Source organism: Chelonia mydas, chromosome 8 (genome assembly GCF_015237465.2).
Source record: "Chelonia mydas isolate rCheMyd1 chromosome 8, rCheMyd1.pri.v2, whole genome shotgun sequence".
Taxonomy (NCBI): Eukaryota; Metazoa; Chordata; order Testudines; family Cheloniidae; genus Chelonia; species Chelonia mydas.
This window is the reverse complement of record NC_057854.1, coordinates 38635655-38663607: the sequence shown is the minus strand read 5'-3', so window position 1 is coordinate 38663607 and position 27953 is coordinate 38635655.

Genomic DNA, 27953 nt, shown 5'->3' with positions numbered 1-27953 from the left:
GTGCCCGGGATGGCCCCTCTGGAGACCAGCCAGAACCTGGCACTGGCAGTGTGCATGCTCTGCTCTTAGCTGCCAAGGCTGTTGCTGACCACAAGAGTCTCTTGCCCTGATTTAAAGCTGGCTGCAGGGTTTGACCCCAGGCAGTCTCTCAGGGCCAGAGCCCCAGACACTGTGACGCAGCCTGCCCATTAGCACTTACAAATGCAGTGGTTGGGAGCATCTGGGAGCGGCTCCTGGTTCTCAGGTTAGCAGGACAAGCACAGACTGCTTGCCCTTGCCTGTCCACTGTTCCCCCTAGCCCAGCCTCTCGGGCCCCCTCCTCCCCAGCTGTAGAGCCTTAATTGTGCAAACCTATCCTCACCCAGCCTGTCTCACTAGGGGCACTCTCAAAGCATTTCCCACTCCGGCTAGCCCCGCTGTGCAGACCTGGGAGCCCTACGCCTGCTCTCTATGCAAGGGCAGTGGGCACAGCAGGGAGGTGGCAGGGACAGCTGGTCCACCTGCACACACCACACATGAACAGCAGAGCCTCCAAACCACAGGGTGGACTAGGCCTGCTTCCAGGCAGGCTGGCCCCACACCAGAGCCAGGCCAGAGCAGACGGGGAGATGCAGAGCAGGATCCTGGTCTCCAGAGGCAGCAGCTGACCTGGATCAGCAGGAGGAGGAGGTGGGTCAAGGGGCCTCTGAGCAGGTGTGCACGACAAGCAGGCACTGCAGACGCTGCAGCTCTCCAGCCTTCCCAGCACTTTGCCAACTGCTCTAGGCCTTACGAGCTGGTAGGCGGGCACTGTGGGTGGTCCCGGCACAGGGCTCTCCAGGCCCAGCCCTCGGTGGGCCCCACTGACTCCCGCCCTGTCACGGAGTCCCTGGGCGATGCTCTGGAACTGCTCCCCATGAAGCCAGGCAGGACTCTGGGGCAGTCTCCTCGCTGTGAGCAGCCTGTCTGCAGGACACACAGCTCACACAGCTTCCACCTTCCTGGGTCTGACCTCGGAGCATTCAGCATCCTCTGCCCCTCCGTGCGCCTCCCACAGCGAATCCACTCAGGCAGGGGCCTGGGGAAGCCAGAGGGTCCTGCCCCCCAACTCCGCAGTCAGACATGACTCTCAGCCAGCCAGTAAAACAGAGGTTTATTAGACGACAGGAACATGGTCTAAAACAGAGCTTGTAGGTGCAGAGAACAGGACCCCTCAGCTGGGTCCATTCTGGGGGGGCAGTGAGCCAGACAACCACATCTGCACTTCACTCCATGTCCCAGCCAGCCCCAAACTGAAACTCCCTCCAGCCCCTCTTCCTCTGGGCTTTGTCCCTTTCCCGGGCCAGGAGGTCACCGGATTCCTTTGTTCTCCGGCCCTTTAGCTCTCACCTTGCAGGGGGGAAGGGCCCAGGCCATCAGTTGCCAGGAAACAGGGTGTCAGCCATTCTCTGTGTCCAGACTCCTGCACACACCTGCCCTCTAGGGCTCTGCAACGACCATACACCCTTGTCCCACCACCTAGATACTTAAGAACTGCCTAGGAGAAACTGAGGCACCCCCACACTATTCAGAGGAAACATTAAGAACAGTCCCACTTCATCACACGCCCATTCCCAGGAAGTCACAGAGGGCTGTTCCTGAGACTGGCAGAAATAAAGGAGCGAATACCCCTAGCCCAGGGCAGGGGTGGATTAGGGTTTTGTGGGGCCCTCTCCACCCCTTCTGCCTGCAGTGCCCCCCTTCAGCCTGCAGTGCCCCCTGTGCCCTCCCCCTGGCACTCCTGCCAGGGAAATGGAATCAGGGCATGGGGGCTTGCCCCACTCTTCCCACCCACCCGGCGCTTCTGCCAGGGAGTGGGGTTTGGCTGTGGGGGCATGCCCTGCTCCGCCTGCCTGGTGCTCCTGTTTATTTTCTGCATTGTGTTTGAGCTGAACAATGAAAACCGAGCAGGAAGGCTCATTCCATGCTTCTCCTGCAATAGCCCAGGGGAGGATTTATTTAACTTGTTTCTGCTGGGATTCATGAAAATCCTAGGACTGTTCTATTGGACTTTGGGTCAGTAACATTTTGCTTTTCAGAGTAGCAGCCGTGTTAGTCTGTATCTGCAAAAAGAAAAGGTGTGCACGACAAGCAGGCACTGCAGACGCTGCAGCTCTCCAGCCTTCCCAGCACTTTGCCAACTGCTCTAGGCCTTACGAGCTGGTAGGCGGGCACTGTGGGTGGTCCCGGCACAGGGCTCTCCAGGCCCAGCCCTCGGTGGGCCCCACTGACTCCCGGCATCTGGTGGCATCTTAGAGACTAATAAATGTATTTGAGCATAAGCTTTCGTGAGCTACAGCGCCGATGAAATGAACTTTTCATTTTGCTTTTAAACATCCAAAAACCTTAATTTGGGGCCACATTTGACATGATACCATCTCTTTAATCAGAAGACCGGTTTGGGGAGGGAAACCATAAAATGCTACTTCAGCACAAGAATTCCTTGGGGCAGAAAGCTTGCAGATGGGGCCTCTTAGTAGCAGGAGAGCTGTGCACCACCAGCCACTTACTGAGTTTTGGAGACGTGTCTTTCAGCCCAAGGGTGCTTATTCCAGCTTCAACTGTGAAATGATAAAAAGAAAAGGAGGACTCATGGCACCTTAGAGACTAACCAATTTATTTGAGCATAAGCTTTCGTGAGCTACAGCTCACTTCATCGGATGCATCCAGGTACATGAACTTGGACTTCTGGCGTGCCGGGCGGGCTGAGTGGGGTACAGGGGCACCCATATTTCTGGGGCCCCCAATTGGCAGGGGTCCCTGGGCATGGGCCCCATTGGCCCTGTGACTAATCTGCCACTGGCCCAGAGACTTGGCAGTTACAGTAAAAGACCCCCCAGCAGTGTCCAGCCCAGCCCTGGGGCAGTGCAGTTCAGGGTGCAAAGGTTCCTCTGCCCCGGGGAGGCTCCTCAGCCTAGTTATGACGAAGTTGGTGATTTTTGTGGTGTTTTACATGAATAGCATATGGCTCCTCAGTTTCCCTGTGTGCTGCTTGTTTAACAAGGTGGTGGGAGAGTGTTTGTTGTTGCAGAGGACCAGGTGTGACCTTGCCTGGTGGTCAGGACCCCCGGACAATGGTCTGGAGATGGGAAACCCCAACAACTGGTGACCTGGTGACTAAGAGGCCCACCCCAGCTTGGCAGTCAGCCGGTTCTGGACAGTGCTAGGACAAAGGACTGAGGAGAGAGGACCCCAGTGACCTGACCAACCAGTTCCAGCCAGAGGGGAACAAAGGATGGAAGAGAGAGGGCCCAGACCTGTTTACCTGGAACAGAAGACCAAGGACAGGGGAGGAGCTGTTGGGGCTGGTGATTTAGGATGCCTCAGCTGGAAGGAACTGGTCTCTGGGCTGGGGGGAGAGAGCAGCCAGAGCCCATCTGGAGGCTGGAGAGACCTAGATGTACTGTGCTGAGGGTTGCTAGGCCTGAGGCCCTGAGAGTTTCCTGGGCTGTGTTCAGATGCTCAATAAACCCTTCTGTTTTACGCTGTCTGAGAGTCACTCTGGTCTAGAGATCAGGGTTGCATTATTCCCTCTGGGAGTGGAGGCCCCGGGGGTCCAGAGCGAGTGGGCTCCCTGAGGGGGCCCACGGAGAGAGACAGGCCTGCTGAGGGCTCAGAGAGGTGCGGTTCCAGGAGGCAGAGGAGCCTACAGCTTAACCCCCAAGAGAGAGTGAACCCCCGAGAAGAGCTGTCAAACTGAAGGGAGTTTCTCTCAGGGACCGTACGGAGCCGAGAGAGAGCACAAGTCCTGTGAGTCTGTGACACTAGAGCCAAGGAGAGCCCCCGGCCCACCGCTCTCCCGCAGACCAGCGGACCAGACCCTTTGTCTTCAGGACACTGAAATCAATCAAAAAGAAAAAGAGTACTTGTGGCACCTTAGAGACTAACAAATTTATTTGAGCATAAGCTTTCGTGAGCTACATGCGATGAAGTGAGCTGTAGCTCACGAAAGCTTATGCTCAAATAAATGTGTTAGTCTCTAAGGTGCCACAAGTACTCCTTTTCTTTTTGCGAATACAGATAACATGGCTACTACTCTGAAACCTGAAATCAATCAGGTTCTTAAAAGAAGAACTTTATTTATAAAGAAAAAAGTAAAAGAATCACACCTGCAAAATCAGAATGGAAGATAACTTTACAGGGTAATAAAAGATTTTAAACACGGAGGATTCCCCTCTGGGCTCAGCTTCCCAGTTACAAAAACAGGAATGAAACTACCTCTGTAGCATAGGAAAATTCACAAGTCAAAACAAAAGGTAACCTAATGCATTTCCTTGCCCTACTCACAGTTTCTGTGGTTTTAGATCATAGAATCATAGAATATCAGGGTTGGAAGAGACCTCAGGAGGTCATCTAGTCCAACCCCCTGCTCAAAGCAGGACCAACACCAATTAAATCATCCCAGCTAAGACTTTGTCAAGCCAGGCCTTAAAAACCTCTAAGGATGGAGATTCTACCACTTCCTTAGGTAATCCATTCCAGTGCTTCACCACTCTCCTAGTGAAATATGATTCTAGACGGATTATTCCAGGTATATTTTCAGGAGGTATTGTACCTGCTTGGCTTCTCCCTCCCTCCGGAGAGAGAACAACAAAAGAGAACAACAAACAAATCCTTCCCCCACAGATTTGAAAGTATTTTCTTTTCTCATTGGTCCCTCTTGTCAGGTGCCAACTAGGTTATTTGAATTGCTTAACCCTTTTTAGGTAAGGCAATCCAGTACAGCTGCCAAGGATACATTAAGGTTGCTACCCTTCCCGCTATATTCATGACAGAGCCATAGAGTTGAAGGCCAGAAGAGATCACCAGGCCACCAAGACCAGCCAGCAGCCACACACTAAACCCAACAACCAAAATTAGACCAAAATGTTACAGTGCCCAGGAGACTAGAGCACAGGCAGAGAATAGGAGGGACCAAGGTGCACCAGTGCTCGAGGCCCTACAATGGCAGGGAAATGGTTAAATTAGATTTACCCAGATAATCCTGGCAAGTGACCCACACCCACATGCTGCAGAGGAAGGTGTAAAACTGCCATGGCCACAGCCAATCTCATCTGGGGGAAATTCCTTCCCGACCACCACCCATGGCAATCAGTCAGACCCTGAGCATGTGAGCACAGGCACAGACTCTGTGGGTGCTCCAGGGCTGGAGCACGCATGGAAAAAAAAATAGTGGATGCTCAGCACCCACCGGCAGCCCCTGCGATCAGCTCCTCTCCCTCCCCCCCAGCCCTCCCGCCCTCTGCGATCAGCTGTTCAGCAGCAGGCAGGAGGGAGAGGAGCAGGGGCAGGAAGAGGCAGGGGGAGGGGGTGGAACTGGGTGGAGTTCAATGAAGTCACACAAATGAGGGTCATTCCTGTCAGTTGCCAGCTTGTGCAGATCAAGGAGTGACTGGTTCACATTCTTTTCCAGGTGCAAGGTACACTCCACTGCTGTGAACCCATTCTCCCAATCATCACGATCTGGTTTCTTGATGTCCTGCAAAAAGATGCGACCGCCCCTCTGGTTCTGCATCTTCATGAGTTTTTCAGCATGCTCACGCTCCTCATGGGACTGGTGCAGGAAATACTTGGCAAAGTTCTTTAGAGCCACATCATCCCGGTCAAAATAGAAAGACATGCTGAGGTACACGTAGGAGGGGGGGTGGAGCTTGGGGGAAGGGATGGAGTTGGGGAGGGGCCTGGGGTAGAGCGGGGGGGTTGAGCACCTGGGAACTGGGGGATTCGGTGCCTCTGCATGTGAGCACGAACCACCAGCCAAGCACCTGAGAGAGAGAGTGCTCAGTGCCACCTGAGAGCCCTGGCCTGCCTGCCCAATGTCCCATCTCCAGCCACAGCCAGCCCTGATGCTTCAGAGGAAGTAGATAAAAAACAAACCCACAAAAATGGTGGGGGTTGGGGAGAAATCCCATAGTTTCTAATTCATCTAATTGCTTCCCATGTGGCACCATGTCAAAACCTCTATTGAAGTCCAGGTGTATTAGATCTGCTGCATTTCCCTTATGTAAACAGTCAGTTATCTTCTCAAAGAAGGAGATAAGGTTAATCTGACATGACCCACCTTTGGTAACCCCACGCTGCAGTCCATCCGCTGCTGGGCTGGGGGAAGGTGCCCTCAAGGGGTCAAGGGGGCGTTGCATGGTTCCAGGAGCCAGATAATGGCCAAGCTGGTGTCCTTAGTCCTGGCTGCGTGGCCACCATTGGCAGCCAGGCAGAGTGGGTGCAGTGTGGCTGTAACATCCCCTGAATCAGAATGCACAGCTCCGAGTGACATTGACGGTGCAGGGCAGAGGAGAATGAGGCCCATTTTCTGGGCCAGATCCTCTGCTGGGGTGAACTGACAGGCCATACTGACATCAGTAGTACTCCCTCACTTAAGTGGAGCATTGGTAACTTACTCAGCTAGCAATCTGGCCCCAGCATCATAGTTTTGCCAATGCTCGTCTGGAGCACTCAGCCTCTGCTGGACACTTGCTTTTGGTTTCCCAGCCTTACAGGCCTGGGGATCCACAATGGCCCAAGAGCTCTTCCCGAGAGCATCTCGCAGGTCCAGAGAGCCCCACCGTGGCCTTGGATCCAGGAGAAAACTTCACCAATTGAGCTAAATTGGCTTAGAAATTGCCACAATTAAGCTGGGGCAGCCCCCTTGTGTGGAGACTCTGAACTCGGCCCGATATCGATTTAGCTAAAGTGGGCAAGGACTGGACTGCTATTTCCTCTGTTGTCATGCTGCCCATGCCTGTGCTTCCATCTCGCTAAGCTTCTTGACAATCCTGTGGTTTGCGGGGAGTTTCCATGTGGTTTCCTTGGTGCCCATGTCCCGGTGTTCCGTACAGTCACTAGCATTCCTGCTGGCTGGAGAGCACTCAGGCCAAGTTTATTTGATGATGTTTTCATCACTAGATGATGAATGATTTATGAACACACTTGCCCACTCTTCGCCAGCTTTGCCCATGAGTAGTTGGCACTCATAGAATAAATCGGAGGAGCTTTGCCATCAGTCTCTGAATTAATTATCCACAAATTGTTTTGTCATAAATATTTGACCATATGTAAAAATCACATCAGTGAAGCTGCTCCCCACGATGCACAGCATCCAGCGGCTGCTGTTGCTCCCAACTGCCACGCCGTGAGAACTACGTTTCCACCCGTGGCCACTGAGCTTGGTTGCCGCGCTTAGCCAGCCTTTACAGTGTCTCAGCATGGGTGCCCAGATCCTGAGGCACCCCCAACTCAGTGGCCACTTTCGAAAATTTGTCTGCTTCCACTTGGGCTTCCAGGAATACCCCAGCAAAGCCCAGAGAGCCACGCAGCCATGAGGAGCTTGCCTGCATTGGACAGTTAATTCAGCTAATGGCAGGGTGAATTCAAAGGGCAATCGCTATCTGGAGTAGCTGCACATGTGGCCATGCCCCATCCCACACAGGCCGCTGATGTGACGGGCTCAATAGCCTGCCCTGCTCCCAGCACTTTCCAGTGACACTGACATGCTTGGGTTCAGGCTGTGCAGCTCCAGACAGGCAGCACCTGGCTCACTTGGTCCTGACCGCATCCCTTCCCCTGAGTCTGTGCTCAGCCCACAGCCCACTGGCACAGAAGAGAAGGGCTCCCAGCAGGATGTTTCAGCAAAGGGGTCTCAGTTGTGGAATTCACCCCCCCGTCTCCTGGTCTGGCATTGCTGGTGTTTGCTGCCCTGTCCAATCCCAGGCTGGGTTTAAATAGGGCAGGAGGGGGCCGTGGCGGGGGGAGGGGCAGCAATTTTTGTTTATGGTGAGCTGGGAAGGGTGTCTGCAGTGGAGGGCTTGAACACCAGGACTGGGCTCCATGTCACACTAATGACTGGGTCTCCGACACCTATGGGACTCACACCCTGCAATGTCCCCCACCAATGAGGCATTCCCAGCCCCACTGCATGGCCAAGTGCCATCTGCTTCCTGCTCCCTCCTTCCCCATGTGCTGAGCCGGCCTAGCAGGTCCGGGGTGGGTTCTGCCAGCCAGTCAGAGCACTTGGCAACAGGGTTAGAAGCGCCGGCTTGTGTTGGCTCCTGTTGCTGGGGCCTGTTCTCACTTGTTCAAGAAGCCACCGGGGACCCAGGGAAAGGCTTGTGACGCCCGCAGATGGTACAAAATCCCTCCAAAGGAGAAAGCGACTCCTTGTTCACTCATCCAGTGGGAGAGCACAAACAGCCCTGGGTTATTGACGGGGCCAGTCCCTGCACATACCTGATGGGAACAGCTCGCATACCCCCCAGATGGAAATGGGCTTCCACAGACGATGCAATGACTCCTCCTGAACAACAGATCTGTCCTCAGAGATCAGCCTCAGGGATTCCCCAGGAATGGTTTCACCAGCTCTGCTCACTACTATGGCAACCTGTAGTGCACAGGGTTTGAGACCCCCGGCAATGGGGCAGAGACTTCACTAGAACTAATGGGTGTGATTAAACCTGCCCCCCACCAGTGCTAAAGGGTGTGAGACACCTACATTGATGGTAGAGACACTGCCACTGCTAGGTTCATAGAGTCCATGGCCATTGTGGACCAAAGGCCAAAGGGACTATTGTGATCATCTAGGCCAATGGTTCTCAACCAGGAGTACGTGTACCCCTGGGGGTACCCAGAGCTCTGCCAGGGGGTACAGAACTCATCTCGATAGTTACCTAGTTTTACAACAGGCTACATAACAAGCACCAGCAAAGTCAGTACAAACTAAAATTTCATACAGACAATAACTTGTTTATGCTGGTCTATATACTGTACACTGAAATGTAAGTACAACATTTATATTCCAATTGATTTATTTTATACTTATATGGTAAAAATGAGACAGTCAGCAATTTGTCAATACTAGTGGCTGTGACACTTTTGTATTTTTACATCTGATTTTATAAGCAAGTAGTTTTTAAGTGAGGTGAAACTTGGGGGTATGCAAAACAAATCAGACTCATGAAAGGGGTCCAGAAGTCTGGAAAGGTTGAGAGTCACTGATCTAGTCTGACCCTCTGTATAACATAGGCCATGGAACTGTCCCAGAATCATTCACAGAGCAGAGCTTTTAGAAGAACATCCAATCTCTGATTGAACAGTTGTCAGTGATAGAGAATCCATCACACCCCTTGGTAAATTGCTGCAGTGATTAATTACTCTCATTGTTAAAAAATTACACCTTATTTCCAGTCTGAATTTATCTAGCTTCAAATTCCAGCCGTTAGATCATGTTATCCTTTCTCTGCTAGATTGAAGAGCTCATTATTCAATATCTGTTCCCCATGTAGATACTTACCGACTGTGATCAAGTCCCCCCTTAACCTTCTCTTTGTTAAACTAAATAGATTGAGCTCTTTGAGTCTATCACTACAAGGCAGGTTTTCTAATCCTTTCATAATTCTCGTGTCTCTTCTATGAACCCTCTCCAATTTATCAGCATCCTTCTTCAACTGAGGACACCAGAACTGGACACGGGATTCCTGCACCGGTCGCACCAGTGCCAAATGCAGAGGTAAAATAACCTCTCTGCTCCTACTCCAGATGTTTATGCATCCAAGGGTTGCACTAGCCCTTTTGGCCACAGCGTCACACTGGACGCTCATGTTCAGATGATTATCCACCAAGATCCCCAAATCTTTATGACACTTACATAGCCGGCGGTTCACTTCCAGAATCTTCTGCCTCCCTTGGCTTGGGGGATCGGAAGGCTCTCAGAGGCGATCACTTTGGACATTCTTCTTCTTCAGCACATTTCCGAGTTCCCTGAAGTCATCTGCAATCTGCGAGATATCCTGCAACGTAGAGTCATCACCAACGGATCCTTTCCTGTTTCTTTTAGAAGCCTATCCAACCTTAGTGTAACATCTCTTACCTTGGCCCTGGGAAGGCAGCATGCTGTCCTGTTGTCCGCCTGTCTCTTGCAGTATGTTCTTCCAATTCTTCTGAGTACTGTATCCCCACAAGGATCATCTATCTGCCTTGGAGGCTAGAGAACTCTTTGTGGACAAGCTTGATTTTCTTACAGGTTGGGCTAAGTTGCCATCCACATCTCATCCATCTCTCCAGTTGGATCTTGAATGGTGTCTGTGGCAGAGTTCAGGGGGCAATCCAACCCAGTGAGTGGTTGTGTCACCACTTGCTCTGCAACCCTGGGTGCCTCACAATGCTTTGTGGCTGAAGCTCCCAGCCTGGGATGCTCACAGACAGCCTACCACATGCAGGTCACACCCTGAGTGTCTGTGTACTCGACAGCCCTGGGTCAGCAGCTCTGACCCCAGCAGCCTGTCTGCAGCCCCACTCTAGCTTGCACCAGCCTTGGTTGTAACAAGCAGGGTGATCCCAACATGCTCCCAGTCCCAAATTTCCCCCAAACTGCAATGTCCAGCCCTTTCTTGGACAGCTCAGAGAAATCATTAGGTTTGTTTGTTCCTCTAAAGCCACAAAACCCACAGCTTGACACATTAACTGGAGTTAGCATTCACTTGAATTCAAACATAGCACTTTAGACAGTAATTCTAGCATATATCCAGACTTCTTAATACTCACTGCATATGTACATCACGCAAGAACACTAATGATCAGTGAGTTATTAGTTTTCAAATGACACCTTACCAGGTACATTTTATACAAGGACTGTTACAGGACTGCATAGGGCATGAACACAGGGCGCTTAGTGGAGCAGGATCTTCCATAATTTCCACACTGAGGACCTGGGATCAATTTTAAACTTCTAGCTGTGTGGAAATCCTGAATCCTCTTTTCTGTGGTGGCCACAGCCTACCTGTCCTCATCTGTCTGCAGCCGCATAGAATGACTTCTTAGCGCCGATGGTTACAAACTGCCAGGCTTCCTCTCACACCCTGCACCAGGGGATGATACTCGTTCCTCTCATATCCTGTGTAGTGTCCAGGTACCGCTAGAGTCTGGTGCCTGCCCATCTCTCCCCCATTAAAGGCACTCTGGGCCGGGCAGTGGGTGCAGCACACCCAGATCCATGTGGCTGGAGGATGAACAGGGAGGGCATTGCTGTGAATCACCCTGTTGTTAATCGGCAGGAAGTTGGTGGCAATGTGCTTGCCATGGGCTGCGACTCGCCATGTCCTATTTGGGAGCCAGGGAAGGGAGAATCCCCATGGCAGGGGGCAGCTCAGCCCAGGCTTTGTTCCTTGGTGTGGATGGACCCCCCCCTCTGTTGTGCCTCATACACCCATCCCTATCCCCAGTCACAGGCCCCATCCCTGACCAATACAGCCCCTTCCACATACCCCAATCCCAATACATCACCCTCCCCCACATACACTTCCCAACTCCCAGAGCAGAGTCTCCCCTGCATACACCCTCCCAGGGTCCCCTGCACTTACAGAACAATATTACTGATGCTGTCATCCCTCTGCCTTCCCTTTTCACGGCAGTGTGTGCGCGTCTGATGTGCTCATGCACATGCATGTGTATGAAAGCCTGTGCCTGTAAGTCTGTGCAGGTGTATGCGTGTGTGCATGTGAGTCTGATCTGTGTGTGTGCCTGTGTGTATGTCCATGTGTGTATGCATGCCAGTCTGCCTGCATGTGACTGCATTCATTCACATATGCGTGTGTGCCTGCCTGTGTCTACATGCATGTGTCTGTGCGCACAGAAAACTGGCTTTCACCTTCAGCACCAAACCCCCTCTGGCCATCCCTGCAGCCTGTCTCCCCATCCCGGAGGCCCCAAGAGATCCCATCTGTGCACTCACTGGTGTGCGGCACGTAGCCAAGGCTCTTTGCAGTGGTGAATCCTGGGCAGAGGGTTTCCCATGACCTCACTGGGACAGGAATTCTCGTCCAGGAATTCTGGCCTATGCTGCCTCTGAGAGGAGGAACTGGTGCAGGCTGGCAATCCCTGTGTCCCAGTCCAGGCAGCCCCTGGCACCAGGGCAGGCCGCACGCAGAACATGGGGTTGCTGTCTGCAGCCTTGTCTCTATGAGCAGCTGGGCGTGGTTTGGCCATGGCTACTGAGCAGGGGCAAGCTTGGCTATTCATGCAGGGAGCACACAGCCAGCACTGGTGCAGCCCCCCCGATGGCTCACACCCATTGCCAAGCAGAGGTATCCCCCCAGGGAAGGGGCAGCTCCAGTCCCTCCAGGGGCTGACTGCCCCCAGGTGGTGCTGGGCTCAGAGGCCCAGACTTTTCCCTCTAAACAGACAGCCTATGCCTCTGGGAGGCTCTGGCCCCCTGTCCATCAGCTGACTGAGGCGCAGGGCCACCTCACCAAGCCCTAAGCCTACACCAGTGCGTGCATCAGACTCACGGGGCATGTGTCACACTCGGAGGGGCACTGCCCGGTTATTGCCAAGGGTCAATTAACCTGATCTGCAGAGACTCATTAGCGCAGTGGCAGAGGGGTTACCATGGCAACCGGTGCTACCGCTCCTAGAAGGGCAACAAGGGAGGGACAGGCCTCAGGACCAGGCACTCAACCACCAAGGGCCCCCATTTGTTTGTGTTCATGTCTCTATGCACCAGACCAAGCTCCTGGTAGTGCCGAAGGGACAAGCAACCGCTGACTGTGCTGCTGAGCTGCACACCTGGACAGTGGCTCCAACAGTATCTGGTACATGTATGCATCTGCGTGCTTGTGTGCATGTGTGTGTGTGTGTTCGTCCATGTGTGTGTGTATGCATGTGTGTGCTTGTACGTTTGTGTGTGCACATGCCTGTGTGTGCATGTCTGTGGGGAGGGGAGCTGAGATGTTTGAATGCCTGAGACCAGGAATTTCTGGAGCACAGATCCTGGTGACTTGCTGGAGAGGCTGTTTTATGTACCACGTGTGAGCCGGTGCAGAGTCCTGCTCCTGACCCAGGCCATCCCCATTCGTCGGTAAGACCCTGTTCTTAACCCACTTCTGACTTCCTCAGAAACTTTTGGCCAGAAGCATTTGCCGAGACTAGAGCTGCAGCTCTCGGTGCATCTGGAGTGAATGAGCCGGCTGGGCTGTGAACATCTCAGCTGATTGGCTGGTGCCAAGTCACACAGGCTGTTTGGGTAGGTCACCCTGTGATGAAGCGGGACTGTTCTTAATATTTCCTCTGAACATTGTGAGGGTGCCTCAGTTTCCCCTATGCAGTTCTTAAGTATCTAGGTGGTGGGATAAGGGTGTATGATCGTTGCAGAGCCCTAGAGGGCAGGTGTGTGCAGGGGTCTGGACACAGAGAATGGCCAACACCCTGTTTCCTGGCAACTGATGGCCTGGCCCTTCCCCCCTGCAAGGTGAGAGCTAAAGGGGTTGGAGAACAAAGGAATCCGGTGACCTCCTGGCCCAGGAAAGAGACAAAGCCCAGAGGAGGAGGAGCTGCAGAGAGTTTTAAGTTGGGGGCTGGCTGGGGATGAGGAGTGAAGTGCAGACGTGGTTGTCTGGCTCACTGCCCCCCAAAATGGACCCGGCTGAGCCGTCCTGTTCTCTGCACCTACAAGCTCTGTTTCAGATCATGTTCCTGTCGTCTAATAAACTTCTGTTTTACTGGCTGGCTGAGAGTCATGTCTGACTGCGAAGTTGGGGTGCAGGACCCTCTGGCTTCCCCAGGAGCCCGCCTGGGCGGACTCACTGTGGGAAACGCACAGAGGGGCAGAGGAGGCTGAATGCTCCGAGGTCAGACCCAGGAAGGTGGAAGTTGTGTGAGCTGTGTGTCCTGAAGACAGTCTGCTCAGAGAGAGGAGACGTCACCAGAGTCCTGACTGGCTTCGCAGGGATCAGTTCCAGAGCATCGCCTGGGGACTCCGTGACACACCCCGAGCACCCTCTCCCTGCATCTGTGCTTTGGAATGCCTCCCCATACCGAACATTAACAGGCCCATGCTGCTGAGTATCTGCTGGCCCCGCCCCGCTGTCCTTGCTGCTCCCAGAGGGTTGGGCCTTTTGTCCGGAATGGGGTCAGATGACCCATTGCTGAAGAGCAGCTCTGGCCCGATGCAGTGAGAATGGGCTGGGGTTCAGTCTGATCAGTGTTGACAGAAGTGGTGGAGCCAGGCACCCTGCCGTGAGCACTTAGCCGCAGTGATGGAATTACATCCCAGGCCCAGCTCCCCCTAGTTCCCGGGGCGGAGGGAGAAGCAGCATCTGTGATGCTGGTGTCCAAACTCACTGCAGTCGCTGTGGCTGCCTCCACCTGCTGGAGTCAATGGGAATCAATCTGTTGTTGGGGAGGTTGGGTTGTGTGAGTCGGAACAGGCCCTGCCCTTGCGCCATCTCTGATTGGCCAGCTGGGGGAGTAGCTGACAGCACCAGTGTGATGGACCCTTGCTGGATGCTGGGCCTGTTCCTTTGGCCCAGTGTCCCTCCTATGGATGGCCCGCTGTATCTGTCATCCAAACACAATGGCAAGGAAGCTGCTGGATGTGAAGCTTGAGCAGGGCTGCTGGAGGCCCAACGCCTCACACGCTGGTAAGCAGGCTGCTGCCTTTGAAGGCTCTGAGTGCTGCCTTCCACTTTGGAGCACACTGACTGTTCTGCACAAGCAGCTCAAGCACCAAACTCAGGGTATGTCTACACTACAAAATTAGGTTGAATTTATAGAAGTCGATTTTTCAGAAAGCGATTTTATACAGTCGATTGTGTGTCCCCCTAAGCGCATTAAGTCGGTGGAGTGTGTCCACAGTACCAAGGCTAGCATCGACTTTCAGAGCGTTGCATTGTGGGTAGCTATCCCACAGTTCCTGCAGTCTCCGCTGCCCATTGGAATTCTGGGTTAAGCTCCCAGTGCCTGATGGGGCAAAAACATTGTCGCGGGTGGTTTTGGGTACATGTCGTCAGTCACCCCTCCCTCTGTGAAAGCAACAGCAGATAATCGTTTCGCGCCTTTTTTCCGTGCAGGCGCCATACTGCTTTCAGCAGACGGTGCAGTAGAACTGCTAACCGTCGTCATCGAATGACCGCTTCCGCTGCCACTCTGCTCTCCTGCTCTCCTGATGCTATGAATCCACCTCGCAGGTCCTCTATATGACCGTTGTCATCCACCGCTTCCGCTGCCACTCTGCTCTCCTGCTCTCCTGGTGGTCTCACATGGCCGCTTCCACTGCAACTCTGCTCGGCTGCTCTTGTCTTGCCATACCACTGCAAGCATGCAGCCCGCTCAGCTGTTGTGTCCTGGCAGCAGACGGTGCAATAGGTCTGCAAACCATCGTCATTGAACTACTGCTTCCGCTGCCACTCTGCTCTCCTGGTGGTCTCACAGGGCCACTTCCACTGCAGCTCTGCTCGGCTCCTCTTTGTCTTGCCATACCACTGCAAACATGCAGCCCGCTCAGCTGTTGCGTCCTGGCATCAGACGGTGCAGTAAGTCTGCAAAACTGGTCATCCAACCACCGCTTCCCCTGCAACTCTGCTCTCCTACTCTCCTGCAGACGCCATACCACGGCAAGCATGGAGCTCGCTCAGATCACCACGGCAGTTATGAGCATTGTAAACACCTTGCACACTATCATGCAGTATATGCAGTACCAGAACCTGCAAAAACAGGCAAGGAGGCGATGACAGCTCAGTGACGAGAGTGATGAGGACATGGACACAGACTTCTCTCAAAGCACAGGCCCCGGCAATTTGGCCATCCTGGTGGCAATGGGGCAGGCTCATGCAGTGGAATGCCGATTCTGGGCCCGGGAAACAAGCACAGACTAGTGGGACCGCATAGTGTTGCAGGTCTGGGATTATTCCCAGTGGCTGCGAAACTTTCGCATGTGTAAGGGCACTTTCATGGAACTTTGTGACTTGCTTTCCCCTGCCCTGAAGCGCAAGAATACCGAGATGAGAGCAGCCCTCACAGTTCACAAGCGAGTGGCGATAGCCCTCTGGAAGCTTGCAATGCCAGACACCTACCGGTCAGTCAGGAATCAATTTGGAGTGGGCAGTGATTCTGGGAAATGTGCTGAGCTGCTGCTATCAAGGATAGTGATTCTGGGAAATTTGCAGGTCATAGTGGATGGCTTTGCTGCAATGGGATTCCCTAACTGTGGTGGGGCGATAGATGGAACGCATATCCCTATCTTGGGACTGGAGCACCAAGGCAGCCAGTACATAAACCGAAAAGGGTACTTTTCAATGGTGCTGCAAGCACGGATGGATCACAAGGGACGTTTCACCAACATCAACGTGGGATGGCTGGGAAAGGTACATGATGCTCGCATCTTCAGGAACTCTGTTCTGTATGAACATCTGCTGCAAGGGACTTACTTTCCAGACCAGAAAATAACTGTTGGGAATGTTGAAATGCCTATAGTTATCCTTGGGGACCCAGCCTACCCCTTAACGCCATGGCTCATGAAGCCATACACAGGCACCCTGGACAGTAGTCAGGAGCTGTTCAGCTATAGGCTGAGCAAGTGCAGAATCGTGGTAGAGTGTGCATTTGGATATTTAAAAGTGCGCTGCGCAGTTTACTGACTTGGTTAGACCTCAGCAAAACCAATATTCCCATTGTTATTACTACTTGCTGTGTGCTCCACGATAGCTGTGAGAGTAAGGGGGAGATATTTATGGCGGGGTGGGAGGTTGAGGCAAATCGCCTGGCTGCTGATTACGTGCAGCCAGACACCAGGGTAGTTAGAAGAGCACAGCAGGGCACGCTGCGCATCAGAGAAGCTTTGAAAACCAGTTTCATGGCTGACCAGGCTACGGTGTGAGTTCTGTTTGTTTCTCCTTGATGAAAACCCGTCCCCTTGGTTCACTCTACTTCCCTGTAAGCCAACCGCCCTCCCGTCCCACCTTTGATCACCGCTTGCAGAGGCAATAAAGACATTGTTGTTTCAAATTCATGCATTCTTTATTAATTCATCACACAAATAGGGGGATAACTGCCAAGGTAGCCCAGGAGGGGTGGGGGAGCAGGAAAGCACCAGGTGGGGTGGGGGAGGAGGGAAGGATAAGGCCATACTGCACTTCAAAACTTATCGAATGCCAGCCTTCTGTTGCTTGGGCAGTCCTCTGGGGTGGAGTGATTGGGTGCCTGGAGCCACCACCCCGTGTTCTTGAGCGTCTGGGTGAGGAGGCTATGGAACTTGGGGAGGAGGGCAGTTGGTTACACAGAGGCTGCAGTGGCGGTCTGTGCTCCTGCTGCCTTTCCTGAAGCTCAGCCATACACCGGAGCATATCAGTTTGATCCTCCAGTAGCCTCAGCATTGCATCCTGCCTCCTTTCATCATGCTGCCGCCACTTTTCCTCTTGATCCCGCCACCTCTCCTGTTGCTCCCACCATTTGTCCTCACGCGCGTCCCTCCTGTCCTTGCATTCATTTTGTGCTTTCCTGGACTCTGCCATTGTCTGCGTCCATGCATTCTGCTGGGCTCTTTCAGTTTGGGTGGACTGCATGAGCTCAGAGAACATTTAACCGCAAGTGCGTTTTTTTTGCCTTCTTATCTGCGCTAGCCTCTGGGACGGAGATGATAGTCACAGTGTTGAAACATTTGCAGCTGCGGGAGGAAAAAAAGGGAGATTAAAACTGAAAAAGACACATTGGCCATTTAAAAGGAGGGGCTGATGTTTTCGGGTTAACTTGCAGCACAGACCCCCACACACACCCAATTCTCTGGATGATTGCTTCATCCCTCCCCCCACCGCGTGGCTAACAGCGGGGATGATTTCTTTTCAGCCACAGGCAAAACAGCCCAGCAGGAACAGCCACCTCTGAATGTCCCCCTAATAAAATTCCCCTATTTCAACCAGATGACCATGAATGATATCACTCTCCTGAAGATAACATAGAGAGATAAAGAACAGATGTTGCTTGAATGCCAGCAAACACCGGGACCACACCCTGCTATGCTTTCTTATGCAATGATTCCAGACTACGTGCTACTGGCCTGCCGTGGTAAAGTGTTCTACCATGGAGGATGCAATAAGGCTGCCCTCCCCAGAAACCTTTTGCAAAGGCTTTGGGAGTACCTCCAGGACAGCTTCATTGAGATGTCCCTGGAGGATTTCCGCTCCATCCCCAGACATGTTAACAGACTTTTCCAGTAGCTGTACTGGTCGCGAATGCATCCCAAGTCTTCAGGGCAAATTAATCATTAAACACGCTTGCTTTTAAACTGTGTATTATATTTACAAAGGTACACGCACCAGAGGTGCCTTCTCTGTCTTCAAGGTCCGGGAGCCCGGGTTGGGAGGATACTGCTTCCAGGGTGATAAACAGTTCCTGGCTGTCGGGGAGAACGGTTTCTCCGCTTGCCTGTTGTGCGCTATCTTCAACCTCCCCCTCCTCATCATCTTCCTCATCCCCAAAATCCTCATCCCTGTTGCGTGAAACTCCCTTGCAGGAGTCCATGTACAGGTGTGGGGTAGTTGTAGGGGCACCCCCTAGAATTGCATGCAGCTCATCATAGAAGTGGCATGTCTGGGGCTCTGACCCCGAGCGGGCGTTTGCCTCTTGGGTTTTTTGGTAGGCTTGCCTGAGCTCCTTAAGTTTCACGCGGCACTGCTGTGGGTCCCTGTGATAGCCTCTGTCCTTCATGCCCTTGGAGCTTTTTTCAAATATTTTGGCATTCATCTTTTGGAACGGAGTTCTGATAGCACGGATTCATCTCCCAATACAGCAATCAAATCCAGTACCTCCCGTTCGGTCCATGCTGGAGCTCTTTTGCGATTCTGGGACTTCATGGTCACCTCTGCTGATGAGATCTGCACGGTCACCTGTGCTGATCAGCTTGCCACACTGGTCAAACAGGAAATGAAATTCAAAAGTTCGCTTTTCCTGTCTACCTGGCCAGTGCATCCGAGTTGAGAGTGCTGTGCAGAGCGGTCACAATGGAGCACTGTGGGATAGCTCCCAGAGGCCAAAAGCGTTGAATTGTGTCCACACTAACCCAAATTTGACCCGGCGATGTCGATTTCAGCGCTAATCCCCTCGTCGGGGAGGAGTACAGAAATCGATTTTAAGAGCTCATTAAGTCGACAAAAATGGCTTCGTTGTGTGGATGGGTGCAGGGTTAAATTGATCTAACGCTGCTAAATTCGACCTAAACTCATAGTGTAGACCAGGGCTCAGTGAGCATCACCCAGAGCTTGGAATGCTGCATATCTGCCAGCAACCACAGCAGGGAAGGAAATTTGCATCAGCCAATTGACAGAACTGGCTGGGCAGGTGATTCCGTGGAGGGGCCTGCAGGCAGCTGAGTGAGTCTGCAGTGAATCCCGGGGTGTCTGATGCTTCAGCTCTGCATGCGAAAGGCTCTGTTGGAGAGCTTGGGGATGGATGAGTCGCATTGCCAGCAGATCAAGGGACGTGATCATTCCCCACTATTCGACATTGATGAGGCCTCATCTGGAGTACTGTGTCCAGTTTTGGGCCCCACACTGCAAGAAGGATGTGGAAAAATTGGAAAGAGTCCAGTGGAGGGCAACAAAAATGATTAGGGGCTGGAGCACATGATTTATGAGGAGAGGCTGAGGGAACTGGGATTATGTAGTCTGCAGAAGAGAAGAATAAGGGGGGATTTGATAGCTGCTTTCAGCTACCTGAAAGCGGGTTCCAAAGAGGATGGATCTAGACTGTTCTCAGTGGTAGCAGATGACAGAACAAGGAGTAATGGTCTCAAGTTGCAGTGGAGGTTTAGGTTGGATATTAGGAAAACTTTTTCACTAGGAGGGTGGTGAAGTACTGGAATGGGTTATCTAGGGAGGTGGTGGAATCTCCTTCCTTAGAGGTTTTCAAGGTCAGGCTTGAGAAAGCCCTGGCTGGGATGATTTAGTTGGGGATTGGTCCTGCTTTGAGCAGGGCGTTGGACTAGATGACTTCCTGAGGTCACTTCCAACCCTGATATTCTATGATTCTATGATTCAATCTATGGAGAATTTGCCAGCTCCCCTCTTACCTCCCTAATTAATGGCAGGACACAGCACAGCCAACCAGTTCATTGCGACCGTGACATCCAGGGCTCTCAGTCCCCTAGTATTCAAACTAAGGAAACTCCCACCTGGAAACCTCCAGCTTTCACACAAGGTGCTAGGTTATTCTTCTTTGCAAAAGCAGCTTTGAAAGCCCATCGTGAGGTCGCTTAAGCATGTGCTCAGCCATGCAACGCATCCGGCCAGGGCAAGCACAAGGAGCCTGCTGACCAGCTGCATCGTAACCTGCCTCTACCTGGACTTCTGCCCTTGCTGCCTACTCATACGATTGCAGAGTCCGAGAGGCTGGCGCTGGCAAAGTCCAGAAAGCAGCTTCTCTCCTCGCTGCTGCAGCAGTGTGTCACAGACTCACAGGTCGTGCCCACTCTTGGCCCCGTATGGTCCCTGGGGGGAACACCCTTTAGTGTGACAGCCTTTCTAGGGGGTCCACTCTCTCTCGGCGGTTAAGCCCCTCCGCCTCCTGGAACCACACCTCTCTGAGCCTTAGCAGTCCTGTCTCTTGCCATGGGCTCCCTCAGGGAGTCCACTCGCTCTGGACCCCGGGGCCTCCACTCCCAGTGGGAATAATGCAACCCTGTTCTCTAGACTGGAGCAATTCTCAGCCAGCATAAAACAGGCGGGTTTATTTAATGTCTGAACACAGAATAGGAAACTCTGAGGGCCCTCAGGCCTTGTCTCCCTCAGCATAGTACCTCTAAGTCTCCCCTGCATCCAGGTGGGCTCTCCCTGCTCTCTTCCTCCAATCCCAAGCCCCCATGCTTTCCAGCTGGGCATCCAATATCACCTCCCCCAAGTCCCATCTCTGTCCATTGTCTCCTATCCAGGTAAACAGGGTCTCCTGGGCCTCCTGTCCTCTCAGCTGTCTTTTGCACCCCTCTGGCTGGAACCAGTTGGTCAGGTCACTGGGGTCCTCTCTTTGCAGCCCATTGTCCTCCCACTGGCCAGAACTGGCTGTGACTCCTGAGCTGGGCCGCCCCATCACCAGGTAACCAGTTGCTGGGGTATCCATTCTCCAGGCCATTGGCTGGGGGTTGCCGGTCCTCTGTAGCAACAAACTACCTCTCCCATCACCTCATTAAACCAGTAACACCCAGAGAAACTGAGTCCCACACTCTCTGCATGCAAACCATTGAAAAAAACAAGAAAAAAACAAGAGAACCCCTCACTTCATCACATCTCTTCCTCCTTCGAGTCTGAACTGAGTGGGGTCACTTAGCCAGTGACCTGGGGAAGTTCAGGACCGTGATAAAGCATTGGCTATAACATTGGCACTCCCCCTCACATGAACCACCTCCATGTCATAACCCTGGAGGAAGAGGTTCCATCTCAGCAGCTTGGCATTAGCCCCTTTCATTTAGTGCAGCCATGTCAGGGGCGAATGGCCAGTGTACACAGTGAAGCGCCGTCCAAATAGATATGGCTGCAGCTTTTTAAGGGCCCACACCATGGTCAGGCATTCCTTCTCCATGGCCACATAGTGCTGCTCCTGGGGCAGCAGCTTCTTGCTCAGGTACACAATGGGGTGTTTCTCCCCCTTAGTATCAGTTTGCATCAGCACCGCACCCAGCCAGGTGTCTGAGGAGTCGGTGAACACCAGGAAGGGTTTGTTAAAATCCGGATTTACCAGCACCGGGCTTTGGATGAGTGCCCCCTTTAGCACACAGAGAGCCCTCTGGCATTGGTCAGTTGAGACCACCTTGTCCGGCTTTCCCTTCCTACAAAGCTCGGTGAGGGGAGCTGCCAGGGATTAAAGTATGGCACAAACTTCCGGTAGTACCCCTCCATTCCCATGAAAGTCCGTACCTGCTTCTTAGTCTGGGGAGTGGGCCAATCCTTGATTGCCTCCACTTGGCCGGCTCTGGCTTCAGGTGACTGCTCCCCACCTTGTGGCCCAGATATGACACCTCTGCATCCCCATCTTGCACTTTCCAGCTTTTATGGTCAGTCCTGCATCCTGGAGGCAACCCAGCATCCTCTTCACCTGGGACACATGTTCCTCCCAGGTCTGGCTAAAGATACAGATATTGTCAATATACGCTAGAGCAAAGTCCTCCATCCCCCTTAGTAACTGGTCCACCAGGCGCTGGAAGGTGGCAGGTGCCCCCTTGGGGTCAAAGGCAGAACCAGGAACTCAAAAAGCCCTTTTGGGTGGTGAAGGCAGACTTCACCCTGGCCTCTAGGTCCAAAGGCACCTGCCAGTAGCCTTTGGTGAGATACATGGTAGTGAGGTATCAGGTGCCCCTCAACTTGTCTAGGATTTCATCGGTCCTAGGCATGGGATAGACATCGGACACTGTGATGGCATTGAGCTTCCGATAGTCCACACAGAACCGGATCAACCCATCCTTCTTGGGGACCAGTACCATGGGAGAGGGCCAGGGGTTGGAGGAGGGCTGGATCGCCCCTAAAGCCAGCATGTCTCCGACCTCTCTCTCCAGGTCCTGGGCTGATTTCCCAGTGACCTTGAATGGGGAACACCTGATGGGAAGGTTGGCAACCATCTCCAAGCAGTGAACAGCCAGGTTAGTGAGCCCAGGCCATTTGGAGAACAGCTGCTGGTATGAATGCAGCACCTCTCTGATCTCAGCCTCCTGGGCAGGAGTTAGCTGGTCTGAGAGGGGAATTGATTCCAGCGAGGGGTCAGCCCCCACCTCAGGGAGTCCCACCAGGGGATCCTGTCCCTTCTCCTCCCACTGCCTACACAGAGCCAGGACCAACTTCTCCCTGTCCCAGTATGGCTTCATCATGTTGACATGTGTGCCCAGATGGACAGTTCCACTGCATCGTTTACCTTGTTTACCTGTCTGATGACCTTGAAGGGGCCATCCCAGGCAGCTTGCACCTTGTTCTTCCGCATGGGGATGAGAAGCATCATCTGGTCCCTGGTAGCATAGGAGCAAGCATGTGCTAAGCAGTTGTACCAGACCTTCTGCTTCCTCTGTGCCCTAGCTAGGTTTTCCCTGGCCAAGCCCATGAGGTCCGCGAGCTTTTCCTGGAAGGTCAGTACATACTCCACCACAGATCCTCCATCCGGAGAGGCCTTTCCCTTCCACTTGTCCCTCATCAAGTCTAGGGGTCTCCTCACTCTCGTCTCATATAGCAACTCGAATGGGGAAAACCCTGTGGATTCCTGGGGCACTTCCCTGTATGCAAACAGCAGGTGAGGTAAATACTTGTCCCAGTCCTGCGGGTGCTGGTCAATAAATGTTTTCAGCATCATCTTTATGGTCCCATTGAACCTCTCTACCAGCTCCACACTTCTCCCACAAGCACTGGAGCAGGGTAGACATGAGGTTGGACTCTTGGTCTGTAAGGATCTTCTTGAGAAACCCTGCTCTGCTGAATATGGTCAGCAGCACATCTGCCATAGTCTCTGATAGAGGACAAGGCCACCACCTCAGGGTAGCGCATAGCAAAATCTACCACCACCAGAATGTATTTCTTCCCCGACTGAGTCGCCCTGCTAAGGGGCCTCACTATGTCCATAGCCACCTTCTGGAAAGGCTCCTCTATGATGGGCAAAGGTCTCAGAGCTGCTTTACACATATCTCGGGCCTTCCCCCACCCTCTGGCAGGAGTCACAGCACCTGCAATACTGTTGGACAGCATCAAAGACCCTGAGCCAGTAGAAGTTCTGCAGCAGCCTCTGCCTGATGCGCCGGATGCCATGATGACCTGAAAGAGGAATATCGTGGGCCAAGTATAACAGTCTGTGGCGGTACCTCTTTGTCATACAGTGCTCCCGCCCAGCTGTGGGGATGAGGGCAGGGCTGATGCCAGGCCTCGTGCAGAGACTGGCTTGTCTTCAGGAACAGTCCCCAGGCCAGAGCCGAGGACGCTGGGGAGAAAGTGACAAGAGCCCCTGCGGCTGAGAGAAGAGTTGCCAGTGCCAGGCCCTGCTCAGCCTTCACTGTGATGTTCCCTCGTGACTCCAGCATCCAAACGTCACCAGTCAGGCCCCCAAGGCAGGAGATTGTATCAAATCAGAGCGGTTGGATCATTCTCTGCCTGCTGGTCTCTGCACCTGTCATTCTCACGTCCGTTTCCAGCTTCCCCACAGCCACGAGGGCCAGACATGTACAGTTTTGTAATACAAGCCAAAATGCTCACGTGTTCACGGGACTCCCGCAACAGCAGCTATCACAAGAGTCACAAGAGCTGGCCACATTGAGGCTGTCTCGGTGCATGACAGCATGCAGTCTAGGGTGCTCTCTAGACATAACCCAGGAGTTGCACCTGTGCTGAGATCTGTGACAGGGGCCCACAAACCTGGATTGACAGTTATTATTATTAAGCATTTTTATTACAGTGGTGCCTTGGGCCAGCCAAGGGTGTGGCCCCAGTGTGCCAGGCCCTGCACAAACAGGGAGCAGCAGCCAGTCCGTGGCTGAAGAGCTGACAATGTCACTAGACCAGCCAGACCCAAGGTGGAGAAGGGGAGAACCCACCAGCAGAGCAACCCATGCAGTGGCGGCAAATGACATGGGAGTGCCCAGATTTTTGGGGGTGTGTGTGTGGTTATTTAACAGGAGATCAGCTACATGGAAAGAAAGGGAGGGAAAGGTACAGGTCAGGGAGAAGAGGCTAAGGGGCAGACATGCAGTGAAGCTGAGGTAGAGAGACTGTGATGGGGGGAAGGTGAGGGCTGGAGCACACAGCCAGTCAGTATACGACTGAGTCTGTCTATTCGACCAGTGGCAATGTCTCAGTGTCCCTGGGCCTGGCTCTGGAGGCTCCAGCTCCTGCTGGGGTCTCAGGCTTGCTGCACTCTGCAGTTCTTCCCCAAAGCCACAGGGTAGGAGGAACCGCCTGGGTCCTCCTGCCCTAGAGTTGGGGGTGTCTCCTTTGCACAGTGCCGGAGTCCGGCTGCCCAGTGCCCCTGCATGCACACACGGGCCAGGCACTTGCCACCAGTGTGCTGATTGGTGCAAACGCTGCTGGCTGCAGGGGGCAAATTCCCTCCTTGGGTGCTGGCTGAGCCGATGGGAGAGATCTCAGCAATACAGCAGTGCTGGCTGCAGCGTCACCAGGACCAGCATAGCAGAGTAGCATGGTCCCTGGGGGGGTACTGTGGTACACGCTCCTTGGGTGCAGTGAGGCTGGGTCTCTCTCTCTGATGCTGGAGTTACAGGGAGCAAGCCCTGTGGGCTGGGTGCTCTGGAGTCCTACTGGCCCAGGTATTCAGTGTCTTGGTAACACCCCATATTGGCTGCTGGACCCTTCTCTCTGGCTTTCCAGCACCTGCTCACCCATCTGCAATGCCAGGGCCCGTCAGTCCTTCACTCCTCCCCCCGTGAGTCCCCTCCTTGGCTCCCCTCCAGCGTCAGTGTTACCCCCCACAAACCTTGGATGTGACCAGCTCTGTGCCCACAACGCCTCAGCACTCTCCCTGCCATGCTCCCACTGGGCCCTGCGCTCTGCCGGTGCCACCAGCCCTCTGTGAGCCCTTCTCCCACCAGCGCCTCCTTGCCCCGGCCCTCTGCCTGCTCCCCAGCCTCCCTCGCCTCCTTCCAACCCATGTCATCACCTGGCATGAAGCTGCCCTGGCCTCTCTCCTCTCCTCTCCCTGCCTCTTCTGCTGATCAGACAGGAACCACAGTCTGTCCCCCTGCCCCGGTGGGCGTGGGAGCCACCTGCCAACCCCATGAGGCATTTGGGCCTTCTCAGCTCCCTCTCTGACCCCAGCACCCTCTTGATGGCTGACAAGACTCACTGGCTCCCGCTGTGGCTGCCTGTCTCCAGAACACCATGGTGTGTGCAGTTGCGGCTCGCAGGGAGGGGGCAGCTGGCATTCTCCCCGAGTGGCTGAGACCGTCCTGATACCAGTGGTGGGCAAGGCTGTCCGTCTGACTCTGCTCCCACCAGGCTCCACACAGCCTGAGATGGGCACTCACAGCACGTAGCAGCTCACCCAAGAAGGAGCTAATGACCCCCTGCTGCAAGGGACGGTCCTGCCTGGGGTGCAGGGGCAGTGGAGGGGCTTGCCCAAGTGGCAGAGCCACGAATGGGACCGAGCAAGCCCTGGCACCAGTAGAGCAGAACAGCTCCAGGTGCTGGAATGGGTAATACCAGCAGTGCACCAGTCCCACCTAGGGCGGGACACAGCCTGCGCCCAGCTGGGGTGGAAACCGCCCCACCCGTCCCGACGTAGATGCAACTTCGTCCTATTGCCAGGCAGCTGACCAAACCCTCCTCTCCCCCACGAGAGCACCCCCTGCAAATGCATGATGCCCTGGCCACACCAGAGACCTGTCCCCCCGGCACTCTCTGCTGTGTGGCTCTGTGCTGAGGCCTGGCCCTTCACTGCAGGGCTGTGAGAGAGCAACTGAGTATGGCTTGGACTAGCCATGTGATGGCCACACACTGGACCTGCATTAGACATCTATGCAGTAAAGCAGCCCCCCGCTGCTGGGCAGCCATGCCCAGCTTCCCCCAGGAAGGCCACACCCAGGCCCCATGGGGCAACCTATGATGCTGGCTCTCAGTGCCAGGCCCACTCTGAGTGGAGCCAAGGAGCGAGCGTGGTGGGAGATGGCCCCAGATCACTGCCCCGCAGGGTCTGGGCCTGGGGGCAAGGGGTGCAGTGACTCCCTGCTCAGTCCTCGCTGCAGTGAGGAGAGATGCATGGAGTGCAGCTTCCCGCGCTGCAGGCTGGGCTCTGGGTTCATTAATGCAGCTCCCTGCCAGTGCCCCCAACCTGTGCATCTGTGATGAAAATCAATAGCATGTTATGAGGCAGCATACAATCTGTGCAAGCCATACATGCTGCTTTACTTACGGGAAAGCCTGGGCCAAGGTCACTCTGGGGCTGCAGAGAGGGGCGCTCCGAGGCCGTCCAGCACCCCCTCTCTGCCAGGAGCTTGTTCTATCTGCCAGGGAACGGCATGGGAGGGATGGTGGTTAGGCAGAATTCCTGGAAGGGGAGTGATGGAAATGCTGTCTCCCAGCATTTCCCCAGCAGGATCACATCTATGGCATTTACCTGCAGGGATCTGGCTAGTGTCTGTGGCGTTGGCAGCAGCAGGGGGCAGAAGTGAGGCACCAGGGTAGCCCTGCTCCGTGGCTACCCCTGCCGCCAGAGGGGGTCGTGCTCCATGGACCAGGCAGCTGCACCCCCTGCTGCCATTGTAATTCACCCCCAGACCGATGTCTCTTGGGTTGATCCATGCTCCACAGGCTGCTGCTGCCTTGGACAATAGGCTCCCTGTTTGTGCAGCACTGGGGACCTGCTCGACTGGGGGAAGCCTGGGCACGAGCTCTCTGGACATGTGGGGGCCAGGTGGGGCTCGTCACACAAATACAGCTAGTCTGCATGGCTGTTCATGCTGAATGCCGCGGAGCAGCTCACATCCCATTGCCTCAGAAATCAGGGACTTCCTAAGCCTGGTGCTCCAGCAGAGCCATGCAGGGGGCCTGCAATCAGTGAGAGGGAACCCTTGATACCATCAGCTCGTTCCTGCTCCCAGGGCTGCCCTGATAGCAGAGAGCCCCTGTCTCACACTGCAGTGCAGGGCTTCTGTCTGGCCTTTCACAGGGGCTGATGCTGGGATCATCCTGCTCTCTTCTTGGATAGACCTCAGAGCCAGGAGCAGCTCACGTCAACATGGGAGAGCCGGCTGCTGCCTCGTTGCCTTGAAGGAAAGCAGGACATTAGCATCTGGGACCCAGAGGGAATGGGGACGAGAGCAGAAAGAGGGCAGAAAGAGTGTTGCAAAATTCAGCATCTTCCTACGCACTCAGTAACTCTAACCATGCTCCCATCAGTTAGTGCAGCAAATACCTGCAGCAAATACTGAATCTACCTCCCAGTGAGCCAAGAGAAATGTGGACATGAGAGCAAAGGAAATGCAGGAGCAATGACTGCACTGGGAAGATGAGCAAATGCACAGACCCAGTGTCTATGTGCACTAGAAAGGCTACACAAAGCCGGAACCCCTGTGTAGTGATGCCACCTGCTTGGAATTACAGTGATGTCTCCACTTGGAGGTGTAAGTTCCAGCTGGAGGAGACATACCCACGCTAGCCCTGACTGAGCTTGTGCACTAGAAACAGAGTGTAGCTATGGCCGTCTGAGCA